Below are 12884 nucleotides of genomic sequence, written 5' to 3' on the forward strand. Positions count from 1 at the left end.
ATCAAACTCGCTTGCCACAAACTCCCCTGCTGTCACTTCCTGGGTCTGCTGTGACAGGGCCTGTATCGACATTGGCAGAGATCTCTGTGACGAGTGTGATGGTGGAAATGGTGACACGTATCCATGGTGGCAGTGCAGAGGGCTGTGACAGGCCTCGACAGCACTGTCTACCCTTGCGTCATGAGATAGTATGTCAGCTCTGCGTGTGACATTCCCTCAGGGGCACAGTTTGCGTGAATGAGACAGTACAACCACCAACGTCCCTGTTAAAATCTATCGAGTGTCAGGACAATAACACAGAGAAGCCGCAAATTATGAATGAATAGTTAATTAGATCCCATTGTGCACATAATTTGGGGATAATTCGTGGCCACCCAAAATAAAGTGTTACATGATCATCTCCGGGAGGAGCATAATCGGCTTATATGGATGAATCTCTTTTGTAAAAAAACCCTCTCTGAAGGCTTTTAGGCTGCCAGAGGAGGCATCGCTCGGCGGTTGCACATTTGTGTCTCTTCTCTGCTTTACAATACACACTCAGCAAGCAGCAAATGCCCACAATGAGCATGAGCAATAGAAGTCTCTATCAGGGGCATATATTAACCAGGCATTGCAGACAGAGCGTCCTAAATGAGATCATGGAGCAAATTCTTTAATTGGTAAATGGGCTCTAAATTCAGACTTGAGCGTAAGCTGATAGAAAAGGATAGATATTTTTAAAAGCGAGAAACTGCATTCTCAAGCCCTATAAATCAGAGTTGGGTTTTTTTTCTACCTAAGGCTGCATTGTAGAGCCAATTAGTCAGATGGATGTGTGGTGTTATCTTCACTCTGGCTCATCTCCACTACACAGGCACACAGCCCCTGTAAACTACTGCGGCCGAATAAACCCAGATAACATCAGTAATAAAGAGCCAGCATGCTGATATTTCTGCCATCGCAGCAGCTAAAGGAGAAAAAGCAGAGGTTACCACCGTGTGCTGCCACACATACCCTCATCTAATAATATCACTTAGTACCATTCAAAACTGGAACATAAGTGAATGGACAGTAAACTGCTTCTGTAGCCTCGACACATTCTCTTACACTGATGTAAAAACTGCATCATTTTTTACCTACTGCCTCGATTAGAGAGTTTAGATACTAAAGTATTTCACATACTTGTGAGTTATCTTATTGTTTTAATCTGTTCATCTTATAGACCATTAGAAAAATGTCTTAAAGCATAACTTGAAGGGGTTTTACAGGGAGTTAGTTTTACACACTATAACACACAACAGTATTAAGTTGGGGGGATCTCAAGGGGCAGATTTTAAAACAAACTGTCAAATGTTTAGTCTCTTACCACGTGTTCAGACAGAACCTGAGGTGAATCCTAATGCAGTAGCGCTACATCCAAAGTCAATGAAGAACTGCAGGCGAGGAGCTGAAAACATAAAATGTTAACTTTATTGTGCAATTAAAGAGTCAGAATCAGTCATCAGCTTCTCAATTCAATGCTCTCGACACTGGTATAAGCTGCAGTGCACTTTAAAAATTGAGAGTCTTATTTGTTACCAACAATTTAGAAATCATTTCTCAAACCCTTCCACAGCAGAGTGCAGTGTTTTAAGTGGTGAGGTTTTGTCTTTATATTTTCATATATTATGGTCTTTCTCTATTGGTTGAATGGTCGTGTTCATTTAGTATTTTTGTGTTTAAATTCCTTTTTATACTTTTTTTTATCACAATTTTGCTTCATTTGTTGTGACTTGCTATTTTAAAGTATGTAGCAATTTTTCTTTAAATTATCTGCTCAGGAGTGTTTTGTTATTGTGTTTTTATTTTATGTACATTCAGGACTCTCTTTTAAATGAGATTCTATCTCAGTGCTGCTCACCCGATTAAATAAATAAAGGTTATATAACATGGCAAAAGTGGCAGAAACACTGGGACAACATACCAGTGATTAAAATACTCACTCACTCACTTCACTTGGCAGGTTGCTACAGCGTCACATAACAATAGTTGCATTGCAACTACGTTTCTGCAACGACTCTGAGTTAGTAGATACGTCTGGATTCAAACACACAAACTAGCAATGTAGTAACATAGTTTGATCAGGGGTGCAGGAGGCTGCGCTGGAGACTGGAAAAACGATGGCTGTGCCATAAACCAGTGCAGGCTAACAGCTAGCATCAGCACAGTTAAACTCTGGCTGCACAAACTCCTCTGCAGTCAAATTTTTGTGAAAGTCCAAGGATCCTATACTTCCCATAATACAACTCTAGACCACCACACATGATTCAACATATGGCCTATGGTCAGTTTCCACACCCCACATTATAACACAGGCAGTTAAATTTAAGACTTGAGACGGTGCTGCAAGGATTATGTATTTTTGCAGGCAACAGTCAACATCATTCAACAACAACAACTGTGGAATTTTCCCTTTGGATTTTGGATTAGTGCAGAGAATAACCTCTGTGGCAAACAATAGTTTATGACAGGCTACTTACATGTTTTCTTTTACAATATAATCTTTACAAATAAACACAACTTTCTGCTGATTTTTTTACACATACATGCAAGAAGTTAAACGCTAACAGCACAGCTGCATGACTCCATGTCGTCACCATTAAGGTAATAGTGTTCATTGTGATGACATCAAAAACCTCTTATGCTTGTGTTAACAACAGACCTAATTTCTAAACCAAAAACCCATTTACTAAGGTGCAAAAATCAGATCAGCCCTTATGACATCACTGTGACACTGTCTGGGTTATTTTCTCAGACTTGACAAAGCTTCTCCAGGGCCACAGAAACAATATATGTCTGTTTTCACTGGCAATGGCCTTTTAATGAGATGGGGACTTTTTTGCTTGAGTGGATCCACATATAAGAAACTATAAAAGAATCTATAAAACTAAAGATAATCTGTAAATGGCTTTCTGTTAACGGTTTGGCCTTATTTGGTGATTTGATTCCCTGGAAGCTATACTACACTTCAGCTCCACTCACCTGTTATGTTTCCTCTGATAGGTACAGTTGAAGTAACTACAGTCTGTGGGACTGAAAGTGCCAATGATGTGGAATGAATGAATAACAGCAGAATGACTGCAAGTAAACAGACGCAGTCATTAAATCTGGCTTCAGGCTGTGCCTTCGGAATGAAAAACGGAAGCTGCGTGTGTTTCTTATACATTTATGTCAACAGTTCAGTGCCTCGACAGCAGGAGCACCGCTGCACAACATGTCTGTGTGGGCTGGTTTTGGCTGAGCTGCTGAGTTTATGGTAGTACTTTTATGAGCATGTATTGTTTTTGTATGGTAGTTAAGGAATACAGTAGCTAAAGTTATTTATCATTTGAAGAGAGGTTTTCAAGATGGAGGGGCAGCCCCGCCAGGGGGGTCCAAACAGTTTCAGGGGAGGCTCAGAAAATGGAAGTGAAATAGTATTATATCAGGTATTAAAGGAGATCACAAAGAATAGCCTAAATGTGTAAAGAGTTCAGACATACATTAGTTTTGGGAAATATTCATGTTTTTCCCAAAGTCACAAAAATGCCTTGGGAGAGACCTTTTCTATATATCTGTTGTAGTCTGAATTTATGTAGCCTAAAACTAGAAAACTCAATTTTTCAGACCACCACTTTGTTTTAGAAAGAATTTTGATTGTCATTTACATTCCATGGCAATCAGGGTTGACAAAAATTGACTAATTTTACACAAAAGATGTGAATAAGCAAGAATAAGATCTACAAAACCATACATAACCTTTGTTTGTTTAATGCTTTATATTTATGGCCAAAACTTTAATTTCAAAATTTCAAAAAATGAACTAACATTATCAATACAATGTGAAGAAGTAACAGTTATTTTATGATACTTAAGTCTATGCATTTTGCTGCAGAGATGTCTACTGAATTTAGCATGCTAATCAGCTAGCCCCGACAAGCTTGTTCAGAAATACATTTCAAACTCGACAGAATCAAAACAAAACCCACAAAAAAACTGTCTCGGTTTGTTTTTCCACTGATCAACAATCACCAGCTCTGGTTTGGTTGAAAGTAAATCTTTAATCCACTGTGTTAGACACGAAAATATTCTGGCTCCCTGTTGCCCCTCTGATGCCTGAGCTCCATCTGGCTCCTTTTCATTCCCCGCCTGAATCAGCCATGTTCACTGAGAGTTTGCTGAGCCTGGTTTCTTTGCTCAAACATAAATAGTCCAAAGGTGCTTTGAGCTGCTGGTCTGGCCAGACACGAATCATAATAGGACCTCTAGCTGCACAGTTAACAGTGATACCTGCAGCTAGTAGCCTAATTACAGCCAAAGATAGTTCCAGCAGCTAGCGATGACTCTGGTGACATACTGGCTCCTGTGTGCTGGAGTCATCTTCGAACGTAATTTTCACGTTGCTACCTTAAGTGGCTCATGAAGAGAGAATGGAAATTACACGCATTAAATCGTGTTCTTTCACGTGTAGCCCCTGTAATATGAAACAATTTATGCACTTTTGGAACAAAGCACAGCGTGTTGCATCATTTGATGTGTCAGATATATCAGTGTAATTCTGATGTACTTAAATGTTCTTGCTTTATTGTTTTCCATTTCTTTTAGCGTAAAACTGCACTGAAACTATCCTTTTTAAAATTACAAAGGATGACAGGCCATGTGAACGAAGAGTGATAAGTGAAATAGCCAGCTGGTCATGCCTTAGATTGTTTGTCATGTAGGCCACTAATGTACAGTTACTATGTTTACTTTATTTGACTGATAAACCCACTGAGTGCTCCTGGAGGTTGGGTTTGCTCATAAAAACATCCTGAAGGGCGGTCTGAGTTCACTGCCACGCTCTCAAGCACTGTTGACATGGTCTGACATCATTAGTTTGATTCCCTGGCTTTGTCTTTGCACTCCAGACCCCTCAGTGTGTATAGGCATGCGTGTGGTTGGGACAGATGTTCACGTCCAGAGACGACGCCCCACCAGACCCTGGGAACTCGTGTGAAGGCTCGCCCAAAGCCTGGGCTCACTCTGGTGTTCACAAATCCCATGCCTTCATTGAGAGGGGTCTGCTGCTCACCCCTGGGACTGTGGGTGGGGGCTGGTGTGCCTGGTGCAATGTTTCTCCCTCTGCCCTCTTCCACATCCTATTGATGTCCTAAAGGGTCCGGGTTGGAGGTCAGCCCTTCAGAGGTGGCGGGGTCAAACTTCATCTCATGAATATGGAAGACCGCTGGGCTCAGGGGACCATCTGGTCGGCTCTATTGGAAGCCAAACAAACGAGCCTGCTGAGAGGGTGCCATATTAGTGTAATTACTGTGGATTTCCCAGGCCTAAAAAACAACGTCAGTACTTGCTGGGTCGGGTCCTCCTTTGCACCCCGCACTGGCAGGTGGATTGGACTGAACTGAAGCAGAGAAAAATGTCCAAACTGCCACCATTTAAAGGAAAAATATGCTGGATTAAAACAAAAAATGCAGAGATGACCCACCAGAAGTGTGCCTCCTTATTTTGCTGTGTTCAGGATCCTTTACCAAACCAAAACAGTGGTATTTTAAGTCCTGGGAATGAGACTAAACAATCAACTATCTTTCTGGTGCATTTACAAATAACAACTGACAAATCATAATGACTCTACCTCTAAACATTCAGGAAATCCCATGCTAGTTTCTTATTACTTTAAATGTTCTTATAATACAATCTTAGGCCACTTGCCTAGGCCCCCGCTGTGTTGGCTCCTCCAGTAAGAGGAGTTTTTGTGAATATTGTCTGTGACAAACAGAACATTTTCACTGTAATATGGTGATACATACCCACTCTAAGTAGAGGAAAAGGATATACAGGCCCTAGGTTGTTATTGAGTTGCACATGAGGTGTAACACATCGGAGGAAAATTAACACTGAAAAATTATTCACATTTTTAGGTAAAATCAGTAGGATTTGTCAGTTGTTGTTTGTAGACACACCAGAAACATAGTTGCTTGTTGAGTCTCCCAGAATGTAAAATACCAGTGTCCTGGGTTGGGAAAGCATCCTGACCACAGCAAAATAATGAGAAAATAAGAAGTTACAGGTGGAGGGTGGAGTCTGTGGGTGCAGGCACGGCCGCACTCTTCTGATGGGTCGTATGTGATGATTGAGAGGGGTTATTTCTGTATGAGTCTATGCATTGTTTTTCATATTTTGCCTTTAGCATCCAATGTTGTTGTGTTTTTGCTTCTTGTTGCCTTTTTTTGTTGGTTTTAGTTTTTGTTGATGATGATTATGGTGTTGGGTTTTAAACGACCAGTGTGTAGGATGTAGTGGCATCCAGCAGTGAGCTTGCAGATTGCAACCAACTGAATATCCTTTGCCTGTTTGTCCATTCTGGGCTACTGTAGAAAAATTGTGGTACAACATAGCAGACTCTGTGATCAAGGAGCTGTGCCCTCTGTACATATAAATGTCTCACTCTCAGGTAATAAAAACACAGTGATTCTTATTATCAGGTGATTATACACTAATGAAAACATACATATGAATATTATATTAAATGTTTGCCATTATTACACCAATAAATCCCCATAGATTTTACACAGTGGTCCTTTATAGAGTCCAGCTGAGTAACATGACAATTATTAAAACAAAAACAGATGGAAGAATATAAATTACACTTACATATTTTACACCAGATAAAATGTACATGACACACTGCAGCATCAGAGATAAGATGTGCGTCTGCCACATGCTGCCAGTATAAATCTCTGTAAATCTTACACACTGGTCCTTTAAGAAATGTGCATGAGAAATGTGTTGTCCCAAAGGCATCCTGGTGGCCAATGGTTTTAAGGCACATCCCATGGGATCTCCATAGCCTTGGTTCGAGTCCAGTGGGGGTGATTGTCTCTCTACCCTTTTTTTTCCCATCACCTCTTTATTAATGGCTATTTTAAAAAGAAATGTTTAAACCCAGTGGGCATTTAGAATTGAGCATACTAAAGACGTTGCACATAGACACACTTTGATGTCCATACTGTGAGGCAGCACATTAAATCTAATAGGCCAAAACAAGCCTTTAAGACAAAGCTTATTCAAAGGGAGTGGATGCAGATTATGATACAGCATAATTAACAGTGTAATGGTGTTTATATAACAGATTTCTCTATATTTTCAAGTGACACCTTCTGTGTGAGGTGACAGCTTTAGACACAATTCTGATACACAGAGAAATGACCTTTCTATAAGCTATGAATGTGTAAGAAATGAAAGCCAGCCCAGCTGTGTGGTGACCTTGATAAGAATCTCATCCTGTTTGTTACACCGTGAGTGGGTCTTTGTGAGGACTTTCACCGCAGGCGAATCACGGGTCAGCCTCTCGCTGCCATTCGTCTCTCCTTTCTCCTTCTTTCCATCATTTACACCTCCCAGGAGTGAAAACCCACAGGGCTGCAGCTCTGTGTGTCGCTGGCCGTCTTTGTATATGTTTGTCTCTTTTTTTTTTTCATGTTTGAGTGCAGTGAACAATGCTGCTATTCTTTTGTATTTCTCAGTGATACCGGTGACCTGAAGTCAATAAAGCAGAAGCACCAACCTGCAGATTTCAAAGGGAGATTGAGAGGGTTTGGACACCTTTCACATCTGACAGCACTGTCTGAAAGCCTGTTGATGGATGAAATACAAAAAAACATCCTCTCTAGAGCAACGTGGCATCAGAAAATATGCAGTTATTTATATTTCTAAATCTTTTTGTTCTGGATTTAGCAATAAAACCCACATTATTAAAATTGTATGTTACATTTATGTTATAATATTTTTTTTTAACTTCCTGATAAGTTATTTTGTAAGTGGCTATAGCTCTAAAATGTGTTTCAACACATCACAGAGATCTGTAACTAACCACAATGTTCATTATCAATTAATCTGCCAATTATTTTCTTCATTAGTCTTTTGGTTTTTTTAAATGATGAAAAAGTTTTATGGAGCCCAAGGTAATGTCTTCAAATTATTTTTTTGTCTGCCCAATAGTCCAAAACCCAGAGATACTTAACTATACTTTACTATCATAAAAGAGACAGAATATTGCATATATTGAAGGATTCAAGGACATATATTATCATTATACAACACAGAGCTCAACAACTAAAATAGAGTTGTTGTTCCGTCACAATACATTCAAACTCCAGCATTGTCCAGAATTGTCCCAGGCACCATGTCTCTGTTTCCCTGTCGCTATGTTTATTGTCCTCGGGACAACAGGACATCCTTAATTTCAAGCACTGTTGACATGTGGCTGAAATTCTGCAGCAAGACTTTGAAATCACAGCCAGCTTTATTAAGAAAAGGGAAATACACTGAAAGACAGCATATTGTATATATCCTTTACACAGAGGTGTATCAGTGCAGGGTGAAAGAAGAGTTTATGTTCAGAGGGGGTGAGCCTGGAGCTTGCCTGTCAGGCTGAGTGGCACTAAAGACTCAGAACATGAATAAATCAACACAGTTTGACCCATTTAAATACCAAATGGAACCATACTCTCCACTGGGGAACAACAGACATGCTTGAACACACTGCCTTATTTCCATGAGGGAAGCGGGATGCCACTGCTAGACAGTGAGAACGCGGGAGTCGTAGTATTATGCAGCAGTTTTTTTTTAGAAAAAAAAAGTACTTCCCGCATGAGTTTGTTGCCTTTCGCTCTGGGTCAAATGAACAGAGATGTCCCTGACTGTGGCCTGCAGGGTGATAGCGCAGTAATCTAATGATACTCTAACCCTGATGTGAACTCAACATCTCTGAACTGCTGGAAGAAAATTCTCAGTCATGTTTTTTGTTCTTCATCCGGCCTCTGTCTCTAATTAGTCATCATAAACTGGCTAATGGTTCACTTAACTCCACAGTGCTTAAACACGCCCTTAATGTAAGCCAGTTAGAGCACTTTGAATATGGAAAAAACATAAATTTTTCATTGTAATGCGTAGTGCATGTGCCAATTTTCTACACTGATATGATTTTCTTCTCCCCCCAGAGGAACCAAGGCTAACTTTTGGCTCTGATAGGCTTATTCATACCATGTGACTCCAATCACACCATAGTGTAAATCTCTAATGAGATGGCTGTGGTGTGACCGTCGTAGGTGTACAGATGTACTTTCAGTGAACTGACCTCCAGCTGTCGCCACCGCTGCCACCATCTGTATCACCGTCCCACCGTGTATGTCATTCCTTATCTGAGGAGCTGGTTAATATTTAAATTTCGTGTTTGTCTCGATGTGACAAGTGACAAGAACCACAGCACTGGGAGGGAGGGAGCAGGAAAACAGGGCTGAGGCAGGTAGGGTGAAGATGAGTCAGGAGGTCATCACTGATGTTAACCTGAGACTGTTTGACTGTATCTGTGGTTTATTCTGTCTGGAGAAGGAAGCAGTTGACCGACTCTGTCATGATAATGTCACACCTTTTTGAGTCTTTTCCTTCACAAGAACAGTGACAAGTAGTCTGTGATAAAGAGTAATTATTTTTCAGACAAAAGTAATTCTCTTGAAAAGTTGATTTGATTCTTTTGTTACGCAGTTATTTCAGTATTCAGTTTTCAGAACATGTAATTTCATATTTGGCTCTATATTTTATTAGTAGATCATTGTCTGCATTGGTATTGGGCACAGTTTAAAACACTGTTTAGAGAGGCCAGTGATACAAAAGTGGAACACGGATAACAATGCAGATCCTTGCCTGTGTGGGTTGATTATTCGTCAATCTGTTGTTAGTTCCTTTGGGCTCCTGTAGGAGGATCACGTTCCTCTTTCTCACTCAGTACAGATGAGTGAAGGTGAGAGCTGCATGTGGTTGTCTCACTTCATTCTTCTCCATCACTATTCCCTCTTACTTAAGGTAGTTAAACCAAACACTTTGATTTTATCAACACATTTGTCAAAGTTGACTGTTACTGTGGTTTTTCATGGAGGAAAAATTGTGTTTTTATACAGTTGTTGAAAGAGTTTTTGCACGGCTTGGACAGCATGTAAACTAGACAGTTTGGTCTTGCCATTGTTCACATGTACGCCACACGCTGTTGTGTTCATACTGAAGCTGCTCCTTTAAAACTGTAAAAACCTAGTAGCTCATTCAACCACCAGAATTAATTAAATTGGTAAAAGGTTTAAAATGTGAAAGATTAAGAATGCATTTGGTTAAAAATGAATTTCATAATTTAATGTTGTGATAGTTTGGTTAAAAAGGCAATATAATTAACTTGGTTAAAAAGCTAATTAAAATAATTTATTTAAAAATATAAGTTAGATAATTTGCAAGGTGTTAAAAAGATACACATTGGTTACTTTGGTCCTGAAACTGAGAGTGTTTGTACCTTGAAAATGCAAGAGCTGTGTTTTTTTTATATTATTTTTTAATCTTCTTTCATCTTTCTTCTTTACTTTTCCCATTTATTTAAGGCCTCTTATCAAACAGAATCATATGAAGTAGAACTTCAGACACCACAAATGGAAAAACACCTGGTGACACTGAGGATTTTCATATGTGTTGTATTTGTGGTGGTGTTTGCAGTGGCACAGGGAATATCACATCTTGCGAGTGATGATTAACTGGAATCACCCTGTTGCTGGTGTGAGACAATATCTGCCAACAAGTAAACTCCATGTGACAGCATTGACAGAGGGAATCAGTTTCACTGGAGCTGATGGGCTGTGGGATGCCACAAAACAACTACAGCAGAGAATACTCATAGAGCAGGGATTCACAGAGTTTTGATGACCACCAATTTAGGGAGCCACTATATGATTGATGGCTGAAAATCAAAACTCATGACCTTTCGCTTGATTTGTGATTAATCTAATATTAAATTCCCTCAGAGTTGAATTGTTTTCAGATAAGGCAGATCATTTAATCTGTCCACTGAAATCAGATGAATTAAGAGCTGATCCTTTTTTTTTCCTATAACCTTCTTTTCGCCCCCAACAATACACCCTGTCTTCCATATTAAACTGCAAAGTTGTCCATTGAAATCAGTAACTTTAACAGCACAAGTATTGATGACAAAGTGACACTTGCCAAGTGTCACTAGTTGCCATACAATCAGTAGTTTTCTGCAAATTGTCACTGCTAACCCGACAGGTGGAGTAATAAAGAAGTGTGTTAAATGTAGACTATTGAGGCAAAAGTACTGAAATAAATTGCATATGATTAAAATACAAAGCTTGCATTTGATGTCAGCTTCAGGGGCTGCACAAAATTTATCTGCTGAATTTAGCATGCTGAACAGCTAGCCTTGGCCTGTCCTCTCTCGTAATACCCCCTTGTACCTTAGACCAGTGTTCCCCATCCCTGGTCCTCAGGGCCCACTGTCCTGCATGTTTTAGTTGTTTCCCTGCTCCAACACACCTGATTCAAATGATCAGCTCGACAACAACCTGATGATTTGAATCAGGTGTGTTGGAACAGGGAAACAACTAAAACATGCAGGACAGTGGGCCCTGAGGACCAGGGTTGGGGAACACTGCCTTAGACGAAAGCAAGAGTTAACATTGGTGTAGATTTCCATCACTGATCACAGCTCTTGGCCAGTAAATGGATGAACACTGCACTTGCAACGTTTCTTCTAGACTGGTAAGTAAACCACTGCTAATGCTAATGTTGGCTATTTAGCAATAGCTTAGGATGGTAGCTAATCATATATATATATATATATCTATATATATGTATATATATATATATATATATATATATATATATATATATATATATATAGACATATGGGCACAGCGACATCTATGAGCAAAGGTTGGTGGGTTGAGACCTTAGGTCAAGGGGCCAAAAAGCAATACAGGCCAGGAGAGGTCAGGATATAGATCTCTTAGAAAAATGGAAGAGCCTCAAAGGTCTAATATCCTAATGTGCTGAGGACTTAAAATTGAAATCTGTAAGTATTTTCCCACGTTATCTGTCAGGATGGCAGACTTGTGGAAGGTTCAATCAGCCATTGCAAAACTGAATGTCAAGGTTAGAGAGGCCGGGCCATGTTTGTTTACTCAAAATGATGGGGTATTTACTCATTATTCAAATGTAATGAGGCTTGGAAGAGTCGTAACACTGCTTGGCTGTGTCTCTTTGAAGAGCAGTCGTTATTGATTTAACTTAATGAAGCTCTTTTTTTTTTTTTGTAAAATCCCAAATGCGTTCCAATTACTGCTCTGAATCCTGCTGCAATTAGTCCTGAAGCCAATGGAGTGCTTTGGGGATGTGCAGGGATCGCCTGCAGAGGTCGATCAACACATTGCCATCAACAAAAGGACATTGGGATTTTTTTATTTTTGAAATCCTGCGTGGGTCTTTTTTGTGTTTTTTAAGTAAGTTTTTTTTCAGAAACTGCAAAAAGTGATGAGGCATCTTTGTGTATACGACGCACGATGGCAGATAAGGGCAGCCAAATATTGATCTAACAAGTTATAGCTCATCTCGTAGGCTGTTTCCATAAAAGAGCTCTCTGTATGTGAGAAAGTTGCTCATTCTGTTAGAGCTAAAAGACTCTTTCAGGTAGATTCTCTGGAGTTTTCCTGTCCTTGACACCCTCCACTCCCACCCACTACCTCCTCTCTATCTCCAGCTCTCTCTCTCTAGAATCAGCGTGATTTATAAGGGCTAATAGCCACCCACTCGCTTCACGCTCTTTAACTCTCTATCTATTGATATTAGCGAGCCAGGAAATGGAGCTAAATTATCCCATTCACCAGGTGACCTTAACAGTCCATAGGATTTACCCTCTAAGGGAGACTCCTGTACGTTGTAACATTTGTACAATGCACATATACATACCGACAAATCTTAAAACACTGACAACTGCTTATGCACAGAGCCATTCGATTATGCACACATCATGTTATAGAAATAATTCGGTTCACACTTTA

This window comes from Lutjanus erythropterus, chromosome 2, assembly GCF_056507025.1.
Source record: "Lutjanus erythropterus isolate fLutEry1 chromosome 2, fLutEry1.hap2, whole genome shotgun sequence".
Lineage (NCBI taxonomy): Eukaryota > Metazoa > Chordata > Actinopteri > Lutjaniformes > Lutjanidae > Lutjanus > Lutjanus erythropterus.